Below are 6,375 nucleotides of genomic sequence, written 5' to 3' on the forward strand. Positions count from 1 at the left end.
ATAGAACAAAATTGGAGAAGTGTGAAATCCAAGGGCAGAAATTATGGGTAGCAACTAACCTAGAGAAAGGTGGACTCGGTGTAGGCTCTGCCTCCTGCCCTAGAGGAGAACAGAGGATCTGTTTTACACAAGTTGGTAGGAGGGCCTATTCAGATGGAGGGGGAGTGCAAGACAAAACTTGAAACAGAGAGGAGTTTAATAAATGCCCCATAGGAGTAATGCAAACTTGGAAAGATGGTGAATGGCCTGCACAAAGAATATCTGAATACTATGATCCAGCCACATGGGCCCAAGATGGAAACTGGGGATGGCATGCCCCTATATATATGCTAAACCAAATTATTCGGTTGCAAGCAGTGGTTGAAATAATAAGCAACCAGACGGCTGAGGCACTGAATCTCATAGCGAGACAATTGTCTCAGACCAGAGCTGCAGTGTACCAAAATCAGGTAGCTTGAGATTGTCTTTTAGCTGAAGAGAGGGGGGCGTCTGTGGGAAACTGAATACTTCGGAGTGTTGTTTGGAAAGAGATGGCAATGGGGAAGCCATAATGACAATAGCAGAGGAGATAAAACGCGTTGCACATGTACCAATACAGAAATGGAATTCTATACTTAGTAGCCATTGGTGGGGTAACTTATCTGGGGGAGCCTGGTGGAAGAAAATAGGCTTCATGATAGTACGTGCATATCTGGGTTTACTGTTTGTGCCACGTATGACCCCGTGCTTTGTTCGGTTAATACATTCAGTAGTCCAAGCCATGCAAATCTCAGGCACGCCTATAGATCCTGAAATGGCAGCAAAAGGAACGGGGTATAAACTAATGATTTTAAAAAATAACACCAAACTGGACCTGGCCATCGCACTGGGAAGAAGAAACCCAAAAGGAAAGTGCTAGGAACTGCAGTGAGCGGGGTCACCACGCCAAAGAGCGCGAGCTCCCGCTGCAGCCCAACAGATGCCATTGCTGCCGGGGCACCAGCCACCCGGTCATCAGCTGCCCCAGAAGAGCAACACGAATGTTTTGTTCAACATGAGAATTTGTTTGTTCTTCGAGGGAGAAAGATAAGTCTTCTCCTGTCGAAGCAGCCTTCTTACTTGTGGTCCGAGAAAAGGTTAAATAGGGAATCATCATGTTAGTACAAGAATTTACTAACCTTCCCGAAAAGGGGGAAACTGATAGAGGGAACTAACTAACTAACTAACCCATTATGTTAAGAAAAAACAGAACCTCGTCGAATGCCAAGGTAAGAGGTTTTACAGCACCTAGATGTAAACTTGAGAAGACGAGATAACTAAGATTTACAGCAAAAGGGCGGAACCAGTCTGATTTCAATCGACTTGGCAGCTTGGGTTCCAGTCAATTCCACATAATGAGCCAAAGGTAAAGAGTTCACTGTGACGAGGCTGAAGGAGCCTTCATCCAAAGACCCCTCCTCAAGACCACCAGATGGCACTGCGCAGGTGCAACAGGGAGGGGTCAAGGAGGCGACTATGGAAATGATCACCTGGGACTCATTTTAATAAGAAGTGGGAAAGGTTATGAATATGTAGAGGCGTTCCTGGGGTCATTATGAATACGTAACACCTTACTGTATTTAAACACACCTCATATTGTTAGAAGTTGCGCATGAACGGTGGAACGATCCCCCTTGCGCCCGACGTCGAAATGAACATACCTGCTTTATAACCTTGTGAGTTGGGAAGTTTTATGACTTGACAGATTGTAAAGTTGTTTCCGCTCACCATCACGGCCAGAGAGTCCTGCAGCCCCGGCGCAGCTCTGAAGCAAGAAACAACAGATGTAGAAGGCAACCCCAGCTCCTGCAGCATCCTTTTCTTACTCCTGCAGCATCCTTTTCTTACTCCTGCAGTGATCACCGCCCCTTAAGGGGTGGGGAGGAGGAGGAGATCCCTTCGGTACCTGCAGTCTGCTGGTTCACTGCTGGGGCGCAGTGCTAGGGGCGGGAAATATGAAAATAAACCGGAGCAGCAGCGCTCCTGGGGCGGGGGGTGTTCCCTGCAGAGCATCCCCCCGGGAGCCGGGCCTCGGCTCAGCCCGACCCAAACCCGCCCCACGCCCACCCGGCAGAACCTCAGGAACCAGGGGACAAGTGACCCCAAGATGGGGGTGGCCAGGCAGAGAATGGGTTCCCTCTGGCTGGGAAAGGAGGGGTTGAGCTGAGGGGGAACGGGAGGTTTGGAAAAGGGGAAGGGGGATCCCTGGCAGGCAGCGAGGCTGGAGGGGGGTCCCGTCCCCTCACCCAGCCACGCGAGCTCCGCCAGGGGCTGCAGCGCCGCTCCCCGCGGCCGCCGTCCTGTCCGCGCGAGAGACCGCCCCGCCGCCATCTCTAGTGAGGGCACAGCGGCCGCGCTCTCCCCGCCCCGCCACAGACACCTCATCAGCCACCGCCCGAACGGCGCCGGTACCCAAGGAGGAGGACTCGAAGGACGTTAACTCCCCCTCCTCGGCGGGGTGTGCCGCCCGCTTCCCAAGAGCGGCTCCCAGAGCGACCAGCTCCCCTCCTACCCGGTGGCACGAGGCACAGCCTCAGTGCAGCGGCTTCACTGCCCACACCGAAGATGGCGGCGCGACGGGAGCGGGAAAGCGTGAGGCGCTGCAGGCATCAGGCCCGGCCCGGGAGCCCCCAGCCACTCCTGCTCCCACGCACCCCCCCCCCGTTTGCTTTTCATTTGTGTATCATATATAAATGCAGGGACAAGGAGCAGCGGCACGGAGCAGGCTGCTGGGTACGAGGTGTTCCCTCAGCACACACACCCACACCCCCCCGTCCCGGGCCGCTCCGCACAAAAGGGAAGGTGAGGGAAAAACAAAAACTAAAGGCACAGAGGCGTCCTGGCTGAAGCCGAGCTGTGCTCATCTACCTTTTGAATGACAATTCCAAAGGCACATCCCCACTCACGAAAGCTGGTGGCTCCGCAGGGTCCCCAGCAGACACAACCACCGGCCGGCGGGGCAGGGGGGGCTCTGCCCGGGGAGCTCCCGCAGGGTCCGCAGTCTGAGGACAACGCTCCGCCCACAGCCCCGCACCGAAACCGCCGGAAGGTCCCACAGCCTCCTTGTCAAGCCCAAGGGAATCTGAGCTGGGCCCGTATACGGTCAGTGCTCCAGAAGCTTCTCTGCTCCCAGGCGTTTCATTAAACGAGGGCCCCGTCTGTCAGCCGAGGGCTGTGGGCGTGACCAGAGCGCCCATCAACCGGAAGTGCCGGGCGCTTTCCTGCGGCTGCAAAGTGCTGCGACATGGGGCTGTGGGCACCCCGGGGCGGGGCGCGGAGCTGCTGCGTGCCCCCAGTTCTGGGTCCCCCGACCCAGAGCAAAGCGCTCCCCTCCTCTGGCTGCCGACCGTCAGCCCGGCTTCTTGCACAGCCCCCTGGTTACCCCCTCACCCCGTGCCCCCAGTTAGTCCCAGCGGGTGTTTCTGAAGCCCATGGACGCCTCAGCCCCACCCGGGGTGCAGGATGGGCCTTTGCTGGCTCTGCCCTGGTGCCCACCAGTTTGCTGCCAGTGCTCCCTCTGGGGGCCCCTGGATAAGACCGGATCCACCTGGGCACCCCCAAAGTGCCTTTTTAGCACTAATTTTTCTCCTGAAAAGCAAACACAGCGGGGCTTTCTGCCATCCTGCCCCAGGGACCCCCACTCAGACCACACCGGCACTTGGTTGCCCATAGCCATTTATTGCAGTCGCTGCCCCCACCCTGAAGCACGCAGGCTGTTGTCCCACACTGCCAGCACCATCCCCCATGTCCCCCCAGCTCCCTCCAGCTCCACCACGAGGAGCGGCTGCCCCAGCAGTCCGTGCTGCTCCCACATCCCAGCCCAGAGCCCAGACCCCCGTCCCGCCCTGCCCAGCTGCGGGCACAGACCCGTCCCCCCAGACAGCAGGGTGTCCTCTGCCCCCCGGTCCCCTGACAGGGCCATACCTGGCCGGCTCCTCGAGGTCGTGGTGTCTGGGGTGGCCCTTGGCGTTGTCGGCAGCTGAGAGGCCCCCATCATGGAGAGCTGCTCGTCCTGCCGGTTCCCATCAGTGCCGTCCTGGCCCGACAGCTGCATCGCGTCCTTCTGGGAAGGGGAGAGCGTGTGACCCAAACACGGGGCCCCACTCCGCATCCCCCAGCAACCCTCCCCCAGCCAGCTCTCCCTGGGGAAACTGAGGCACGGATGGATCCCCCCGCAGGCTCAGCATCCCCCTCCCCACCTCCGTCATCCCTACATTGTTGGGGCTGCGGGCGCCGGATGGGGACGGCCGTGGGGTGCTGGGCGGTTGGGGCTGGAAGCGCGGGGGCATGAGGGTGTGTGGGCCCCCGCAGCTCTGCTGAACAGTGGGGTACCTGCACTCGCCCGTCCGCTCCCTGTGGGACAGGACACGGGGTGCTCAGTGCCCGGCAGGTGGCACCCCATGTGTCACTCGACGCCAGGGAGGGGTCAGGGGGCAGTTACGGTCCAGGCGCCAGCGTGTGGAGGGGCCGGTCGCAGGACAGGCAATGGAAACCAGGCAGCAGCTGCCTGGAGAGAGGAGAAAAGGGCTGGGGAGCTCCTGGGGGGCACAGCCCCACCTGCACACCGTCCTCTGCCACAAAAAGCCTCTGCACCCACCCCTCAAGATTGGTTCGGGAGGGCTCCTCCCACACGTGCCCCCTCATTGTGCCCCCTCCATCACTGGGAAGCTGCAGCTGGCAGGAGCACAAGGCACAGCCACTTGCTCAGCATCCCCAGGGGCGCTGCCCACACGGCTCCCACGCCAGGGTACCACAGCGGCACGAGCTGGGACAGCCAGCAGGAACAGGGCCGGCACTGCCAAAGGCACCGCGGTCCTCATCGCACTCACTTCCTAATCCCAGCGGCATCGTCACGCTCTGGCTGCAGCGCCTTCTGGAGCTGCCCGCTGAGGCTCTTCCACCGCTCCTCCTGCTGCTCCCGGAACGCCCCCAGCTCCCAGCGGTCCAGCTGTAGACGGGTGACACCCTCAGCCATCTACCCCAGGATGGGACATGGCGGTCCCCAGGGGGACAGCCGGGAGGGGGCACCCTCGCAAGGATGCTGCCTCAGGCTGCCAGGCCCCCAAGGTGCCAGTTCTGCGTAGAGGGGACGAGCCCTCACCTTGCAGTCCATCTGTCTCTGCAGCTCTTTCTGGAACTGGTGCCAGCCCTCCTCCTGGCCCGTCACCCGGCATCGTCACCTCCTCCACCGCCTTGTTCAGCCGCTCCTCGCACGCCTCAAACTGGCTGCGACTGACTTTGTCAGCCAGGGCGGCTTTGTCTGCTTTCTAGCAACGGGGAAAGGCGGGAGAGCGGTGGGGACAGGATCCAGGGACAACGTGAGAGGGAGAAGTGGCTACGTGGCCCTGTTCACCCCATCACCCCCATGGGGTTGCTCCCACCAGCCAAAGGCACTCGGGGTCACAGAGGGACCTGGCAAGGGACCCGCAGCCGGGCTGGAAATCCTCCCTCCCCCGGCTGGTTCTGCCAGCCGGCACCCAAGGGACAAGGGGCGTTTGTCACCCTGCCCGGGACACCCTTGGCTGGCACCAGGGCCCCTCGAGCCCCTACCTCATCGATTCCCAGCACCAGCAGCTGCTCCTTGTCTGCTTTCTGCTTCTTGAGCCTCTCCAGGGACTGGGACAGAGCCTCCCAAGGCAGACAGCACCCCGTGACGCCACGGCAGGGTCGGAGCTGCCCCCCGGCCAGCCGAGCACCCCCTGCCTCCCCTCCCCACCCCATCAGAAACCTCCAGGAAAGGAATCGGGAAGCTGTGCAGGGCTGCGAGCAGGGTGGCAGGCGGACAGATCCCTTGGGGTCCCAGCCTGGGCTCTGCCTGCGGGTTACAGCCACCCACCTTGATGTCCTTCTGCTCCTGCTGGCCATCCTGCTGGAGGTTTGCAAGGGCCGAGCTGAACTTCTCATAGTCCTTTTCGAGCTGCATGATGCTGGCCTGGAGGCACTTGAGCTGCTCGTCCTGCTGTAGGGACTAAGAGGACAAGGCGGTGCTGAGCCAGGGGGTGGCTGCCCCGCGGGGACAGACCCAGGGTATTTTGGCTGGTGGCTGCGGGCTCTCAGTGCAAGCAGGACATTTGCTCCAAGGCTTTAATTCCCTTCCATGCTGCTGACTCCCACAAGCCAATTAGGGGGGCAGCGAGGGGTTCCCCCACGTTACAGCAAAGCAGAAATGCCTGGGGGGTCCTGGCAGCTCAAGCCCCCTACACCGTGTCTCCTTACCTGTTTCCTCCACTTCGGGTAACTCTCCACCTTGCTGCCCGCCTTCTGGGCCAGGGATTCCAGCTGCTCCTCGAGCTTCTCGCAGTACTGGAGGAGCTTCCCCAGCAGCGCCCTGGTGTCCCAGTTGCAGCCGGGGCACCC

The 6,375-nt window shown here is 60.3% G+C and overlaps 1 long non-coding RNA gene across 1 annotated transcript; it reads right to left on the bottom strand.

Annotated features, from left to right (window-relative positions):
• Nucleotides 1-4,342: 4,342 nt before the first annotated feature.
• LOC139826857 (uncharacterized) lies at nucleotides 4,343-4,943 on the bottom strand. Its single transcript, XR_011736985.1, has 3 exons — nucleotides 4,848-4,943; nucleotides 4,460-4,525; nucleotides 4,343-4,371 (listed from the first exon to the last, which is right to left on the bottom strand). It is a non-coding gene; the product is annotated as an uncharacterized lncRNA (long non-coding RNA).
• Between the last annotated feature and the right edge of the window lie 1,432 nt (nucleotides 4,944-6,375).

The sequence above is a fragment of the Patagioenas fasciata genome, unplaced genomic scaffold, assembly GCF_037038585.1.
Source record: "Patagioenas fasciata isolate bPatFas1 unplaced genomic scaffold, bPatFas1.hap1 Unplaced_4, whole genome shotgun sequence".
Lineage (NCBI taxonomy): Eukaryota > Metazoa > Chordata > Aves > Columbiformes > Columbidae > Patagioenas > Patagioenas fasciata.